This window comes from Papilio xuthus, unplaced genomic scaffold, assembly GCF_000836235.2.
Source record: "Papilio xuthus unplaced genomic scaffold, Pxut_1.1 DF825752.1, whole genome shotgun sequence".
NCBI classification, from domain to species: domain Eukaryota; kingdom Metazoa; phylum Arthropoda; class Insecta; order Lepidoptera; family Papilionidae; genus Papilio; species Papilio xuthus.
In genome coordinates, this window is record NW_013532897.1 from 1090281 (window position 1) to 1108896 (window position 18616).

General features: G+C 35.1%; 4 non-coding genes across 4 annotated transcripts; 2 read left to right on the plus strand and 2 right to left on the minus strand.

Annotated features, from left to right (window-relative positions):
- Positions 1-6233: 6233 nt before the first annotated feature.
- On the minus strand, positions 6234-6315 carry TRNAS-CGA (transfer RNA serine (anticodon CGA)). The gene has a single exon. It is a non-coding gene; the product is annotated as a tRNA-Ser (tRNA).
- A 3966-nt stretch (positions 6316-10281) lies between these two features.
- TRNAS-AGA (transfer RNA serine (anticodon AGA)) lies at positions 10282-10363 on the minus strand. Its single transcript has one exon. It is a non-coding gene; the product is annotated as a tRNA-Ser (tRNA).
- Positions 10364-10572: 209 nt separating this feature from the next.
- Positions 10573-10654, plus strand: TRNAS-AGA (transfer RNA serine (anticodon AGA)). Its single transcript has one exon. It is a non-coding gene; the product is annotated as a tRNA-Ser (tRNA).
- Positions 10655-11148: 494 nt separating this feature from the next.
- Positions 11149-11230, plus strand: TRNAS-AGA (transfer RNA serine (anticodon AGA)). Its single transcript has one exon. It is a non-coding gene; the product is annotated as a tRNA-Ser (tRNA).
- Positions 11231-18616: the final 7386 nt, after the last annotated feature.

Below are 18616 nucleotides of genomic sequence, written 5' to 3' on the forward strand. Positions count from 1 at the left end.
TCGGATGCCGCAATTCTACATCTTTATCAGTACTTACACACTTTTACATTTAGCCATAGCGCTGTTAATGAATGTTCTAATATGAGACATTAGGAAGCCGTGTGCGCGAGGTACACTGCAGCACAGTAGGCCAGGCTCGTAATCAAGCGCGACACAATGGATGGCATTAATTACACTGGCAAAGTTCGCTGTGCGCGAATGTACGCGCGCCGTCGCTCCTGTTTAAGGTAAAAAGTTAACAATATATGAGCTTAGTCGTGACAACTTGAAACACCTCTCTGGGTATTATCTGAATCGGGTACGCTTTGGAATTACACTTTAATTAACTAAGTAACTTTTTACATTTACGTCAAAATCCAACAGAGGGTTTCTTATTCTTGAATTTTACTTCGTCTACATCCATGACAATTTGTGTAAACTGTGACAGGCTACTTAATAGATATCCTAACGCACAGTTCAAAGTCCTAAACATAGCCGCCATTCTCCGCATGCAGACAATTATGTTATAAAGTTTTACGCATAAATATAGCAACAATGAAAACTTATTCAATTAACGTGTCAAAGGATGGATTTATCTTTAATGATGTATCGTAGCGTGCTCATCGCCATTAGGGCAGTGCCTTTCCGCAGCCGCGCTATTATCGCCGCAAGCCGCCAAAGGAACCCGTTTATAACTGGTCTAATAAACCTGGGCAAGAGTTCATGTTAATGACTAATAATTTACTTTAAAACCTAAAGTATTTATGTTTTGATGGTTTTGTGACGAATTAACTCAAAAATATAACAAGTAAAAGAGTTAACATAGCAAAAAGTTTAGTTCATGTTCTCATTTAGGATAAAATTAAAAATAAACTCAAATATTTAAAGCTAATTATACTTGTCCTTTCTTTGCTAAAAGTAAAAAAAAATGTAATATACAAAAGAAACAAGAAAGGGTGAATATAATTTGGAAAAACTTTCTTCTCCTACGTTCCACTGAAATAATGAGTTAAAAAGTTCCGAGTCGATTTGGAGCTTGCAAGAGCTTTTAATATTCGAATACTTCCTTAAGCAGGAATATTTTGAACTTTTAAGCATTTATTTTTCTTTCTTAGTTTATTTTCGCCATCTTCACAAGGTCATCGCTATTTGGAAAGAGACCGTCTTATTTATGTTTCATGAGAAGAGAGTTTATAAAATTAACTTTTGCCCGCCACTATGTCCGCGCGAATTAAAATAAGTAACAAAAATTGCCTATGTTACTTAGATGGCATGATATTTTTTTTAATCTGTTGAAAATACTCTTTCTAATAAAATTACCTCTAGATCTAGTAAGTAAAATAACACAATTTTATCCTCATTCGTATGTTGGTTGATGCATTGATTTGTTCCAGCCTCCGTTTCAGACATACATACTACATAACATGTATGTGGAAATACTGAAGTATGTATGATCATTTAATATCATTGGAGATTAATAATAACATTAGCAGAATATTCTGCGCAAAAGTTTATCGCATTGTTCGTGCGGCAAGTTGTAGTTGTGCTTTATTGTAGCTTGTAGCCGCGCGCCGCCGCGTCTCGGGAATTTTTCAATTTCTTTCTTACCACCACAAAATGAAAACTTGCTGCATATTAATTTGACTCGACACAGGGAACGGTTCCAATTTACTTTTTAAATCCCCTTATTCTTTCACTGACTTTTTCCATTATGCTACGCCCGAGAAACTATTGTTTTATATTTTCATTGGAATAATCACCTAAACGTACAAATTGAATATTTGTCTCGGTCAGAATTCTCACACCCTGTTCTGTCGATGCATTAATCGCTTATATTTATTAATACAGGTACATAAAATAAATAACGTTGCAATTAAACTAACGTATTAATAAAATCAATTATTTCGTACTGGCAATTATTATATAGTTAAACGAAAATTTATTTGTTTAAACTTTAAATCCATGTCAAAGAATACTACAAGGTTTCCTACGTTCCACAGTGCAGGCCGTGCTTTCCTTGTCACGAGCTATGATTTATTCGCGCTTGTACCTTTCATGTTAGCTAACACTACAATTAACTTGTAACGAAACTAACAATTATGCGCCAAAGGCCATTCATTATTGCTATCGGTGCGGGCAAATAGAAAGAGCATCCTAGAGGGCGCGCGCGGCGCGATCGCGTGCGCCGACACTGCCCCCTATCGCACCATCTCTTACAACCCTAGCACCATCTATCTTTACGAACTGCACTCGCCATGCTCTATGATAAAATACCTGTTTACTGATACAACAATTTAAGGCGGGGTAAGTTTACTCAACACGTTAACACAATAGTTAAAGCCTTAATGTTTGTAATAACATAGAATATCTACTTGAATATAGGCGGTATTAGAAGTTTTGGAGTTAATTGCGTCGGATAATTAAATAAGAAAATTGAGCGGTTCGTTTGTGTTCAAAATTTTAAATATTATAAAGTTTGAATCAAACGGAGTTTTTAACATGATTAGAATTTTTAAGTTTTTTAAAAGTAAAAATCAGTAATTAAATGCAATATTTACTAGTGTGCGTAGAGTGAGTACAGCGTGTTGGCAAAAACCAACATGAATTAGTGAGAACTGAGACAGAATTGGTCGCAGTAACAAAGTCAGAAGGAAGTTAGACCGATATGGTTTTATTATTGTTATTATATTATTTCATTATCTTGCTTTATTGTAAAAGTGAAAGTTTTGTCATTAATGTACATTTTATACTTATTAAATTTACAGTAAACAAGCTTGGTGTCTTTACGTCAATTTAAAAGTTCTGTATCTGACGTGAACTGTTACCTTTTGCGAAAAGTTTCTTAATAATGTTAACTTTTTATTGAAGTCAATTTATATAGAGTATTTTACGAAGAGCAATTATATTACCAAACTTAAGAGTGTTCTTAGGAAATTTCATCATTTAGTTTGTATTTACGATATAAATGTTAAAATAATAATAATTTAAACAACGATGGGTGATTAAATTGACTAAACCAGTGGTCCAATTGGTAAGAGTGGTGTTCAATGGTAGGAGGAAAATTTAAAAATTGGCGGGAATATTTCGATGCCGCATGGCACCACGACCAGAATCATATGTTTGTCCCCAACGTGCGATATTATATGCCGGGTACAATACCTAAATTGCAGCAGTGTTTTGTTTGTCCCAATATCCATTATATTGTTTTCTACGATACTTTGAATAAACTTAAAACGCTAGAATTCTAAGTTTTAATTACAAAGGAAACAACCGTAGCGCGAGAACAAGCGTTGCGTTGTTTTAAAACTACAATTAATTTTAGCTATTGTCCGGCGCGGACACCAGCAATAACGTGGAGACGGTTTTTTTTTAATTCTTTGTTCGAAACTCTTTTAACTGTTTGCTATTTTGTTTAAATTGATAAAGAAATTTATTCCTTTGTTTTTTTTGTTTATATTTAATTAATATTCAACAAAGGAAAAGTCTGAGTCGTTAAACGGCTTGAATCCTCTAAGAAAACTTTTCTCTCTCTCGGTACTTTTTCTTTTTCCATCTTTAAACACCAAAAAATATGTTAAATGTATAAAAGATCGTTATTAACATTATAATTGCAATTGTAAGAAGAGCCTGCGTCTATTTGTTTGGTGCACAATGCGCTGGCGTGTTGGTGATAATTAGCGAGGTGAGCGGTCGCGGAGTGCCGACGCGCCGTTTGCCTTACTCCCTAGTCCCCTCCCCCGACCCCCCTTCCGACCCGCCCCGGCTGTCTAACGAGCAACTCAAATTTCATGGCAGCGTCTAAATGTTTCCGCAACGCGCTGTGCTAATCCGCTAAGTGTTTTTGCGGCGCAGCAACATGCAAGCCTGATTGAAAACTAATTTAATTTGAGATACCTTTTTTATTGCTGAACAATTGCACGCTTTAATTTTCCCGTGATGTTCCTACATTGGTCTTGACTACAAAGTTTCTATTTATGTAACTGTTTAATAGCTGACTGGTGCATGATGTAAGAGCTTTTGTAGATTCCGCTAAGATTTATAATAAATAATCGAAACCAGAAAGAACCCGACAGCATAAATTATAGCAAGTTTCGTTCTCCTCACAGCTCGCAGAAGACGAGAACAAATTATAAAGCTTGAAGTCGATTTAAGACTCATACCTAAAATATATTCCACAACTTTCCGAGGCCGGTGAAACTTTTCAATATTGTTATTTGATCTTGAGTTTTCGCCATTTTTGTATACTTTCAATATATTTGCAAGGTTTTGTAGATACTATCATCATCATTTAATTAACAGATTGTCTCGTAACTATGATATGAATCTCTGAATAATAAAAAAAAACTAGAGTACAACTTTTGATTTGTGTTTAAACATTCTTTCTGATAAATATTCATTATTATGTATTTACAAATAAACAACTTTTAGTTTAGTTAGTGCTGTAAATTGACTCCCCCCGCACCCCCCGCGCACCCCTGAGCACCCACTATTGTTGTCTAATTCGTGAACTTTATTTTAATTTTAATTATCGCCGGAAGCTGAAGCGGCACGCGGAGTGGTTAACAAACTTTATTGTTTGTTCAACACAACTCATCTTTTGTTACCGATTCCCGTGAAATGTATTTACTAAATTCTAGATGTTTATTTTCTAAACCGCCTAAAATAATGATAAAATGCCGAACTTCTTAAAACGTGCAAGTTAAAACTCAGTAACACACAGTTATAGGTATTTTTTTCTTATAAATATATACAATCCTGCTACTGTAGCAACGCAGATTAACTTGAAGTAAAGAAAATAAATAAATATCTACTTGTTTCTAAGTAAAAAGATCGATATTACTTGAACTTATTTCACAAAACTACAGCACGGCAACTCTAAGTTATATCACAAATATCACTTAAAACGCACGTGAGAGCAAAATGAGTAATATGAAAGCCGCAGAACAGGAGCGCGGCTGCTGCACTCGTATTTACCACATTTATAGTTCACATTAAAATTGAGAATTTTAACTATTCAATTTCAGTACTTAGGTAGCTTTAATTATTAGCTAGAAAATAAGAGATAACGTGATTAAATATATACATATTGTTGTTATACTTTAGATAATAGTGTCTTGAATTGTAATTAATTTAAAAAATACTTTCGCTTTTTAAATCGTATTAAATATTTAATAAAAGTCTGTAACAACGTTACGCAACATGAAATAAAACAAAGAAAACAAGTGTAAAATGAAGAGGTGAGCTCTGCCTACCTCTCTGGTGGCCGTGCCCGTGGCGAGGCCAAAACATCGCAACACTGAATTAATGAGACGCGCAGCTGTTCCCGTACGTACCCCGAGCACGTCCCAAATCTAGCGAACATTCATGAATTTTCAATTGCAAATGAAATACATTACGCCAGATAACTTTGTCCTGGCGTGCTGTACTAAACTTTGCATTAAACTGACCTTAACTATGGAAATATTAACGTCTAAAACTTGTTAACTAAAAGTGTAAACTTATACAGTATGATCTAATTTTGTTATCGTTAAAGTTTGAAATGATTATGTCATATATGTTTAACTTAATCCAAAACATAATGACGTTGCAAAACCTTCTTAAGAATGCAATATAATGCTTGTAACACGACAGAGTTTTGTGTGCTTGATGCAATAAACGTGTTTCAAAGCTGCGTCCTAGAAAATGTAATAAACTCGCTTACACAGGAATTTTTCTCTATTTTCCATTAGTTGCGCGGCGGAACTGCACCTTACGGAATGCACATTAAAACGTCTCGCGGCGGTCACCCTGTCAGGTGGTCGCTCCTTCGCACTTGTATTCCGATTGCATAGAAATACAACCTTATATGGATTGAGTATTTTGACATAGCGTATAACGTAGCCTCTATAGGATTAAACAGTATCCGAAAATAGAGCGTCCGACAGATCGGGGTAATGTATTCCGGTTGCTATTGAAAATTCATGATTTTACCTTAGACATAGCACGTGAGGGGCACGCCGCAGCTGCTGTGCGCCCGCTACCTACTATCAATACCTCCTGCGGCCATCGCGCCAATATTGAACTCCCAATAGTATTTACTTATACGAAATGTTATAACGAATACCTCAGGTTGTGAAAAGTAATTCATAGAAAACAAAAAGCAAAACTTGACAAAGAATTTTGATGTAAAAATCATAAAACATAGAATTATAATATAGTTATATAAAATAGTAATAATATAAATGTAGAATTTTAATAAAAAAAGTGATGAAATCCGCAGCCGGTAGGATTCGAACCTACGCTCCCAGAGGGAATCTGATTTCGAGTCAGACGCCTTAACCACTCGGCCACGACTGCCATATATTATTAATTGTAAAGGTATACTGAAAGTATCGCAAAAACATAAAGTAAGAACAAATGTTTGTTAGACCAATATTTTTTGCTAACTTCTTGCTACTTTTGTCTGCTAAGAGACATCAGCTCAAAAGCCTATTTTTCGCTGTGATATAACATCTTTTGATTTTCATAGAAATTACGGATAATTTCCGGCACAAATTTGGCTTTTTCCCCTTCATATCTTAAGAATTCAGGAAGTGTAACTGACAGGGGAACGGATGGGTTAAGAAAAGAAAATATTCTTTTTTTCTGTTTATACTCTGACCATACGAATAGTCGACACGTTTGATTTATATTACAATAAACAGTTTTTTATTCATCTTGGGTTTTCAATATAAAATTAAAAACTTTAAAATTTTTATATTTTTCGTAGTAAATGTGAAATTGATGAAAGTTAAGTATACAAAGCGGGGCGTAAGTGAAGTCTGAGAATAAATACAAAGTACATTTTAAGTTTTTAATTTTAAGCAAAACAGCCGGAGCGAGAGAATACGAACGTTGTTTAGTTTGAGAAGTTCATTTAATTTTGCGCTTTGTAGCCCCTCACCTCTCCGCCGTCCCCCCGCCGCCTCCCCGCCGCCTCCCCGCAAGGCCCCGCTTATTTTTACTAGCTAATAATACTTATTCATTCCTAACTATGTGTTAAATGTTGCTTTACAATTTTAGAAAGCATATTGATATACCCATAGTATATATTTTCTATAAAATAATTGTCATGATTTACTTACATTAAACAGTTATAAAGTCTAGATTAATTCAGAAACCGGATGATGTTTACCACTTTTAGAAATAGGAAAATATTGATGTAACAACGCGGCTGTAATTTATGCGCAAAACTGAAGGTTCCTATTTCTCATTTCATATGAAATCACTTGTTTCCTCAACCAGTTTGCTACTATGTAAATGTAAGGCATTGTGTAACGTTGCAGTGGGCGCGTATACTCAATGCGCCCACAATGCCCTGCGCGGACGATAAATGTTGCTCTATCACTATCTCGGAACTAAACGGGATGGTGCAGTGCCGACGTGCCTTAACGCCGACCCTCTCACTTTAACAAATACTATAATAACTTTCAACAGTAATTGTTTAAGAAAATATTTTTAATATTTTACCACGGCAGAGAGTAAGCAATTAATAATTTACGTTTTACAAGCCGGTAAATTATAATACATTAATGTTGACTGAATACAATACTGCAAAACTAATGTACTGCTGCCTATGAGAATTTAAGATGCTATGTACCTAAATAGTTTACTTCCACCTAAGGATGAACGTTTTCGGCCATCCTCATCCAGGATATATCTGCAAACTTTGATCCGTCGAAAGGTCTGCAGCCATTATAGCACTTTGTTTAGGATACAATAGGGAACTGTATTTTTGTGTGTTTACTTTCTAATATATATATATATATTAGAAAGTAAACACACAAAAATAAAAATAAGTAAGTATATATATATGTTTGTCTGCTTATATTTATTTTTACAAACATAATAAATTATAAAAACTTCAAAAGAAAAGAAGAAATCAAGGCAACAAACAACGCTGATTGTAGAATTTGTTTAAGTTTTCTTTGTGCCACGAAATTAATTAACGTAATATCTCATTCGCCAAAACGCTATAAAAAGTTTAAATGTGAGAATAAATTCCATTGTGTCCCTTCTTATTTTGAGTCGTCTCATATTTCACTTTAATGCTTCTGCTTCGCAAGACAAAGTTAATTTTCGCTTGTAATAGGCATTTCGTTGCAGCGTCGCTACCTTCGTGTCTGCTTTAATTTATTACATTTAAATAGCGACCCACTTAATGGCCTTAGCACCTGGGGTTTTTGGCCACTCGATACATTTTACACTAAAAATGCAAGTTAAGTACTTTGAAAAGTCTTTGTATGTGTATATTCTGAAACCACACGAATAAAATAAGTAATGTTTGATTTCTTGCAAACAGAGTAAGTTTAATATCTATTTTATCAACGTCCAAGCCTATTTTGAGTTTCTCGATCGACGCATGTCCGTCGATGTAATATTTTCTGTGCTTTAATACTTCCAAGCCGAGTGAGGGTTTTCAGAAACGCTGCAAATGAAATTTTATACGTAATGTTTTTTAAGAAATGGCGACTATACTTTATAAGAAGTTGTGGCATTCCGTGTAAAAGGAACACGGCGATGCACATGGCACGAAACAAAACACGCCGCTCAGAAGCGCGTTGTTACCTATTCACGACAAAGCTTGGGAACAAAATGAAAAGATTTCATTCGCAAAGTGGAACATATTACGTGATAAAAATTTCAAATTTGATTCAGTTTCTTAAGAATTTTAAATAATATATTAATTCTCTAGCATTTAATAAATAATAAAAGTTTCGAAACCTTTGTAGGATAAAACATATTTAGTTGCTATATTTTTATGGAGGAAAGTCACATAAAATTAATTAATGTTTGCTGCTGTGCCCGTTTATGCTCGTTTTCATTGAAGGATTTTATTGTCTTTTTAGTCGAGTTATATTCATTTATCACTGTATAATTTCACTTGATTTCCCGCTACGTAACTAAACGACCCTCTTTCTTTTCTATTTTCTTTTAATTATTGCGCTTATGAGAACATCGTGTCGGAATTTGAACCTTTCACAGTTTTAACAAACTTAAAGATGCACACGTGAACATAAAAAGGTCGCGTCAATCGCGTTCGCCAGTCGACAGAACAAGCGGATACGCATCGCTCTACAATCCACGCGCTGGTATTTTTAATAAAACTCGCTGTAGCTTTGATGCCGCGCCGAGGACAAGTATGCCTTTGTTCTCCATTACATCAAATATTTCTGATAAATTACTGCGCTGTGACGTTGTTTAAAAAGATCCGATCAAGCTGTTTACATCGATCCGTCGTCGCCGCTGGTTATTCGGAGTAAAAGCAGGAGGTAACAGGAAAATACTGAAACATTATGAGGAAAGACATCACCATCAGACCACTATACGTCCCCACTGAAAGTTTTGGAGACTACCTAAGGATTACTAGGATATAATCGACCACGTTAGGACCGTTGCGGATTACTGGACATATCTCCGCATTACTTCACAGGCATGTGCACGTTACATCAAGATATTTTCCTTCACCGTAAGAATATCAAGTAAATGTACACGTACATTGGTATATGGTGGAATTCGAAACCAGAACCTACAGATAACAGTCAACTCAACTTACTAGCCACCGACGCTTTTCAGCATTATGACGCTAAGGGAAAAGGTTGATGTGAGCATTATTAATAGAATAAGGTAACTTCTCAATTACCGCTTCAATTTATTTGTGAGCGAATGGTTTTGGTGTAGGCGTTCAACTCTGCTAACTAAAAGGTTTAAATCAATCATTAATTTCTATACAATTCCATTCAATTCAGATTCTAAGTAACTTGCGTTATTATATCGACAAACATATAAATGATTATATTATAATACATATGAACAATTTCTAGTCTAAATGTATTATCTGTTAACATTAAATGTAGGAAATAATTCTCCATTTGGAGTGTTTGCAAATGATACTTGTCTGGTACAAACGGCACTCCAGCAGCGGTGGTACGCACGGTGGTGCAACTGAGCGCTGTATATACATACCTGCATTGTACCTATTATGTACATATTTATGTACATAGTATGTGCAGATTAACGTGCATTATGTTCAGGGCTATTGTTTGTTAAGTTTAATTATCGATTTCCAACTGTGCGTATTGTATTGTGTATTGCTGAATAGTGGAAGTGAGTGACCATTATGGTAGAGTCAAGTGGAGGCTGTAGTTTTGGTATGCCAGTGTATTTTAATATTATTATAATACGATGTATCACAAAATTTTATATTAAACGTATACCAGTAAAGTAAGTCTGGCGACTATCAAAATTATGTTCACCAATAATTTTATGAACAAAATAATACTTCGCAGTCGGTAGGATTCGAACCTACGCTCCCAGAGGGAATCTGATTTCTAGTCAGACGCCTTAACCGCTCGGCCACGACTGCTACACATGTGTTCAGTAAAAATAAGTTTTATCCAATTACCGTAAATGCCGTAACTTTCACATATTGAATCATCGCCTTGTATAACGTTTTGAGGTACGAAGCAATGTAAGGAGAAAGGTGTCTTACGTCACACAGCATTACGTTGCGAGGTTAATTCGGCAACAGTGTATCGTTCGTTTAATAACTCGCTTTAACTTCGCATATCTATAGCAGTCGTGGCCGAGCGGTTAAGGCGTCTGACTAGAAATCAGATTCCCTCTGGGAGCGTAGGTTCGAATCCTACCGACTGCGATTGGCGATTTATTTTTACTATTTGTGAATTTTTACTTTTTTATGCTCTGTTTTACAAGACAGGGAGAAAGAAGCAAGCAAATATAGTTTACTTGATATTACATAACCAACTATAATATACATTGATAGTTAAAGATTAATCGTCATCACGTTGGTTAGAAGTCGAAGAAATTGAAACAAGAAATGGGTCATACTATCATTTTATACCGAACGAGTTATATATAAAATTATGTATAGGAAATATAACGATTGATTGGTATTGGCCTTGTGATGTCCACACCACATTCAATGGTATCGTTATCGGAAACTCGTAAATTCGTACAGCACATGGAAGCTGTTAACCGAGCCGGTTATTGCCCGCCTGTCACACTCAGCCGCTCGTTGACAAAAACTGTTCAACAATAAATCAACCCACAATATATTATTTACACGATATGTAGAAATGTAAACAATCTTCTTAAACAAGTGAACTCGGTTTAGGCATAATGTTCGTAGCAGTCGTGGCCGAGCGGTTAAGGCGTCTGACTAGAAATCAGATTCCCTCTGGGAGCGTAGGTTCGAATCCTACCGACTGCGAGTTTAAACAATTTTTTTGTGTATAAAAATCATTGATTTTGCCTGTCATTATCTTAACAATTATCTTCAGTGATTGCTTTTAGCGGCTGATATTGCGTTATGTACAGATTAAAATATCTGTAATACCTATAAACTGTTTAATGGACGTCGTAAATAAAGACGCCAGTTTTGCTGCCCCTCTGCTATAAATACTATCAATGTACGCTTATTCTTGGAGCCATGAAAAGCACTTTAACTTTATTTATTACAATAAACTTATGCGGGTAAATAATTATGAATTTACAGCGATAATTTTATGGTTTATAGCAGTGTTAGCAGAGAAATATTGTTTGATATATACTCTGAAAAACTTAAGGTATATTCTGATTATTTAGCCCCAAGATATCAGTGTACTTTTTTGTAATAAATTAAAGTTCATTTAAACGTATTTAAAATGAAATAAGCTTATTTTGAAACGTATTGTATATTAGGTTTCGTGGCCACATCTGAAGGATCATCCTGAACAGAGTATATGTATTTATCAATGTCCTTGTTTTAGTTTGTGCTTTTACGTACAACATATAATGTCAGCTTACGTACTTGATATATTGTTATTCAAACAGAATAAAATGGCGATTATATTTATTACGTCTTATTTTATACTTCAATATCAAAATAAAGAAAATGCTGACTGGTGAGATTCTGTTGGAATAAATACATTATATTAAATTTAATTTTAAACTATACAAAATTATTCCTACCACATTACTGTGCTTATGAATAGATTTTTAATATGAATTTAAAGCATTTTTGACCATCAAATATAAACAAAATTAAATATTGTTTGAGAACTGAAAATAGCAATAATAGCAGAAAATATCAGTTGATAATACAGCATGTTAAAGCTCTAAACAATTGTAGTACAGTAAACCAACTAAAATTGTTCGCATAAGAGCCTTTTGTGTGACCACGGCGAGTGTCCCCGTCTATTGTTTGAGTCGAGGCTTTAAAGCTCGGTATTGACTTCATAGAAGTTTAAGTTGTAAACCCTGTTCAATACACGATGTCTGAGTTACTTGAGACTTAGGTCCTACTTGTAAAATTAAGGATGTATATATAATATGTATGAAAATAAGTTAGGAAAGTTAAAATGATATTTTTAGAACTGTAAGAACCATAATTACTCCGCTGGCGGAGCGACCCAAAGTGGGTCTTCGCCTACTACACAAGGGATCGTCGAAGTCGCCAGTCCTGCGCTTTCTCCTGCCAGTCCATCGCTTGTAGCTCCCCCACCTCACCTAGATATTCTGCTCACCCACCAGGAATAAAAAGGATAAATAATATAATAATATTAACAACTTATCATTGTATAATTAAATAGTGAACTAGAGATACAGATTACTTTTATTGAGAAATTCAAAATTCATAATTTCTTTATTCATTCAATAAATAACGTTCCAGTTGTAGCGCTGTCGAAATATCTTCAATAAACTCGTATCTGCTTATTTCCAAATTATTCATTTTCATTGAAGATTCGCTTTGAAGCCGTCGCTCTATAATTTAATGATACTTGATGAAAATAAGTTAGACAAGTTAAAATGATTGAAGCGTTTTACACACTTTGCGAGTTATCAATTTTATCATAATAATTAATGAAGTGATTGGCTCGCTGTCAATCTTGATCTTGTTCATAACAATTAGTAGGATAAAATTATCTATTATTTAGACAAGATGTTATTTATCATAATCGTACTAATGTTATATAAATGCGAAACTTTGGATGGATGGATGTTTGTTACAACATAACCATCCTCCATAACGTTGTAACATGTCGCAAAACGTAGCCTGGAAGAATACATCGGTTACTTCCTAACTTTTTCTTATTTCGCGCAGACAAAGTCCTGAGCAAAAGATAGGCATAAAATAATTAACAATAATACATTCTTGCCCTTGACAAGAAAGGTATATACAAAGGACTGTCACACATCTTAATTACAGCTACTACATCACAATATTGCTACTCAGTAATCTGTTAATTCCTAGTCTTGGTGTTATTTAAGTGACCACAATTTAACCGGGCCCTTGCCGTGTGGCCACGTGGCCGCAGAGCCGTGTGGCCGGGTGACCGCATGGCCGTGTGGCCGTGTGGCCATAACCGCGCGCCCCCGCCCCCGCCGTCGGTGTCCGCGCCGGATTACCTCGCGCAATTTACTGCTAATGTCCTCTCAACGCAACACGCCGGCGCCGCACCGTGTCTCATTAACGCGGATTATATTCAAGTTTGGTCGCATTATTTACTTATTTAGTACCTACATTCGTTATTCTATTATATTCACTCATTAAATAACTATCCATTTGACTTATTGGTAGGACAACAAATAAATCTAATGCCTTACGATATTTCACTAATTTGGACTTATGCTTAAATTGCCTTATCTCATGCGATGTTGGCCAACTCACTTGTCACCTAGCATCTAATTAGGACAAAACGAGGTTTGTGTCATATTTGATTTGTGTCAAAATGACACATTCTCTTGTTGAACACGAAATGCGCAAAATACATATCGTGTTCAACAAGAGAATCTATCTTCGAGTTACTAAGGATTCGGGTTCGATCTATTTCTTGGAAACTCAGCAAATGTGTAGAAGCTTCAATTACGTGTTCTCCCTCGCCACTCGCCACTCGCCACTCGCCACTCGCCACTCGCCACTCGCCACTCGCCACTCGGCACTCGCCACTCGCCACTCGCCACTCGCTACTCGCCAATCGGACTCCAGTTCTTATGAAGTAGGTCACAGTTGAAACAAAAGAACACTCAGCTCACTTTGTTCTTAACACAATAATGATTTTATTGATTTTATTTACACATCAAAGTATGAGGTAAATATAATTAATGCAATTGTTATTTTATTGAGCTACATTCTCAAATGTTTACACAATATTGTGTATTCAGCTGGCGACAGGTGATAGTGTTGTCCGATGTGGAAACATCTTAAGCAATTTGTTTAATTATTTTATTGTTTTTTTTTTTAATTAATATTTTCCGTAATCTACTTGTATTATATCTCGTAGCATATTTCACAGAACACCTAGCGTAAGCGCAAACTTTAGTAATTACGCCAGCCCTAAACTCCCGTCAACAAAATATTATCAATCCAAAGATAAACACCGCGTTAAATCTCAAGCTCCCGAGCTAAAACTTAAATAACGATATCGGTAAGTACAAATACTAAATAAACGATGTTCCTCAAAGTCGGGCCACCAAACTGACGATTACTATTATCGTATTAATAACATACGTAATTTTTTAACGCCATTTCAGACTAATGTTTCTTAAACAACATTTCTATAAACAATTTTAAAGTAAAGAGATGTAAAATTTCCATTAAATATCCTTAAAAAGGTAAATGACTTTCGAAAGATAAACTTTTTTTCTACTTAAGTAGTCGAGTGAACGTAAAAGTCAAACCCTGTGGACTTTGTTCCAAAAAAGTTTGTGAATTTTGTAGAAAATATTCGGGTCCTTAGAAGGTATCAGGTAACTTCACGCTAAGACAATTCACAATATATTCAGGCAAATCACATTATCCTATGTAGCAATCTCATTTAATGGCCAAACAGTTAAACGTCTTTGATACCTGGCGCACGAAATTCGCCTATTTATTTTATTTACGACGCCCTTTAATCTGTTTGGATCGTTACAAAGGTTATTACAGTTTAAACCTTCGTCCGATGTAATCACACCAGTTTGATTGAGTTTTATTTTTATTTGTATACAAAATAAACAGTACAAAAGATCGTATAAGTTGAACAAAAAGATTTCGATACTTGAAAGTAGTTGCTATTTCTTTGAATTTTATGTTGTTTTCCTAAAGGTAGATGGAAACCCTTCACATGTGACAGTAAGTATAAGTATGGCTCATAATGGTCTAAGTTGAGTCATCTCTCAAGCTCGCTTTCGGGTCACATCACTAACGCACTCGCCGGCCTCATGAAACTTAGCTATTTAAGTTATTTACGACGCCTGTTAAACTGCTTAGGTACTTATAATGACTTACTGAGACCTTGACCGACTTATACTTCAGAAATATACCACTTATATTCCTTAAATGAGAAAGTATCAAAAGAGGAATTATTTAGATTTTATAAATTATATAACTACAATTTCTGTACGTCTGTCTGTACATAATAAATACGGTATTTTAATCATTTTTTTGCGAGTTTTCGAGGCCAGCACTAATAGGCTTCGTATAATCGAATCAGAAAAAGACTCTCATAATATTCTCTTGTTATTATTTTATTATTCCTTAACCTTAATTATTTGGGTGACAGGTTTGTAGTTTGAAACCGGGTCCAAGTGACATCGCAGCAGTAAATGCTGTGCCAGCAAAGAGCGGTCTAGCATCGCGATTTATCTGCGCTGTGTCGCAGTCGCCGGAGCCCCGGCAGCGACACTGCAGTACGTTTAATTTACTTGCGTTGCATCCCACGCGCTTTGGCTTGCACAACGCTTATCTTAGTAAAACTGTTAACGGTTTTCAATTGCATTATACGATAATAAATAAAAAGACAAAGTAATCTTGATCAAGTTTTAATGTTATTTTTTTATACCGCGTAAACTAGCGTTTGACCATGATCCCTCCTGATTATATGTAAATTAACGTTTGGCTGTTAATTGTAAACAAAATATAAACGCTCTGAAAAGGTAAACAATATATTTAAAAAGGTATTTACCTGACTTAAACATATCTGTCTGTCATTATTTGATATTAACTTTGTATGAAATGAGCGCTATATATCAACGAGCAAAGTTCGCGGGCTGCTTGTTTTTATTTTCACCGCATCATTTTAAATATAGCAAATAAGACCTCGTTAGTGCACGGGAAATCTTTTGCAGCAATTTAATGTGTTTGTTTAATAAATATTTTCATCAAAATTTAATCTTGATGTTTTATTGAAAAAAATAAATAGATATTTTTAGATTTAAAGTTTATTTTCAGGTCACTGTAGACCAGTTCAATTGACTATCATGTTTCAATAAGCTTCTTAAAGCATAAAACTTCTCTGTTATTTCAGTTTCGTGTCTTAAGAGACAGACAAATAGACAGAATGATTAGCTAAGTATTCGATTATAGATTGAAATAATAAAAATGTGCAACATCTCTTTTATCCAATGCTTTAAAGTCAATAGAAACAAATATGAATCGTTTACTGCAGGAAACGTATTTATTTCCAGTTTAGTTGTTCAATATCGTTAGTAGTTTCCGGTTTATCTATCTTCACTTTCAGTTATATTGCGAAAACAATATTGCAAATGCAAACGTACATAGAGAGCAGAGTTAATCGAGTGAGGCGCGGCGCGCTTCGCTCCGACGATTACCATCATTTGCCAAATCTAAATGTCCGGAAACTTCCATAGCTTATGTGTTTACTTCATAGTGTACACTTTTACAGTAAACAATTGTTTCTAATTATAAAGACTCATATGAGAAACTATTATTGGTAACACTATAGTTTGGGAAGGGGACTGGATGGAAAGAAAAGGGAATAATCCTTTTCTGTACCAACAATTGGTAGGAATTTGTTGGCCCGTCGCTCGTTTTCACTTACACATTTATATGACACAAACCTAGATCCAAAGAAGGTTAATTGTCTTATAAAATATACTCGTATCTTTGTATATCTGAGTGGTTGTGATAAAGAGCATGAAGTTAGTGATTTGGTGTCGGCGCTCCGCGGACTTGTAACGAGTTGAGGCGCAGTTTATCGTTAGCAGCTGCCGCCGGCTGCCTTCGATCACACTTTGAAAGCTTCCCTTATTACCTTCACTTCTTGTTACTCATTTATCTATAAATCAATGGCGTTTTAAATACTAAAGTAATGTTTGATTGACAAGGGCGCATCCGTCATTCTTCTCTTTTGACTTTACTGTAGCGCCCTAATATTTTGTTAATAACAGTCAAGTTTAACTTTAATATTATAATTTTTTATCTTCAACCTTTACTTGACATTAATATTCGTATGAATCTAAAATGTCACGTGGTTGAAATAAAACAATGTAACTTTTAATTTTTTTCTTTTAAATTCTATAACAGGCTATAAAATTTTATTAAATTAGCAAACACAACCAGAGTAGAGAACATTACGAAATGTTTTTTTTTTCTTACAGATGGTAATATAATTAATGGTTTAAATATAATGCAGAGTCACGAATCAAACTAAGTTAAAGCTGTTAAATTTACGAGAGACATTAAAACGGCTCGCTGCGAACGAGTTTGATTAAAGCCAATGCCAATGACTGAGGCTCAGAGTCTCCGGCATCTGAGGATAACGCCGCACAGCGCCACGCCGCGCCACGCCGCGCAGAGCAGAGCGCGTAAATTATTATCTAGTTAGATTTATTATTCTTACCAAGTTGGAATTTCACCAGTCAAAGATAAAGTTTGCGTCATAAAGCGGGCTTTAATTTGCAATCCCCTTTATTGCAAGATTTAATTGTTCAATGATTATGAAGGAGGGGTGTTGCTACAGACAATGTTCTGGGAAATCTACGATAATGTTAACTACAGTTTGGTTCACATAACAGTATTAATGTATTTGTTTGAATAAAGCTGCAGTTACACTGGATGAAACTAAATTAGCTATTCTACGTATTTTATGTCGTCTTATTCTGATAATATGGAATTGGATGCATCAGTTGATTAATTATTTTCTTCACTTTTTAAGGTGAAAACACAACAACACAAAACAAAACAAAATATTATATCATTGTGTTCTAAGATGTGTCATTTGGTGCTTATACATACATACCTCAAGGTTAGAAAAAAAAATAGAAAAAGGAAAAAAAATATGTGGCCATTATACCATACCAAATCGAACTCCCTTAACTTGCATACACAGCCTATAATGAGGATCAAGTTAACAAATCTGTTTACGATAATTCTTCATAGTTGGCGCGTTGTTGCATCTAAAATAAAAGTTGCATCGGCGTTAGACAGTGTCAGGGAGGGGCGCGTGCGGCGGGGTGGTGGGGCGGGGGAGGGCAATCAATCATCTCGGCGGCCATCAATACGGCGCTTATCTGGCCCCTGCAGCGTAACAACTCGCTATTTTTATTTAACGCCGAGGATATGAATAATGTCACTTGTCAGTTACATTCCTTTTATACGAAAATGCTTTGATATCGGAAGACGCACAAGCAAACATGTATTAATTCTGAATTATACACAATATGTTTTAGGCTACACACTCGCAGTTGCTCGAGTTGTTTTACAATTATGTTGCAACATAACTTTACATTGTAAGGAGTATTGAGCATCGAAGATTTTGAACATTATAATAAATAAATATAAAATGGATGTATATTATTTTCCTTTATTCTATTAAGTAAATAGAAAAGCGCCCGG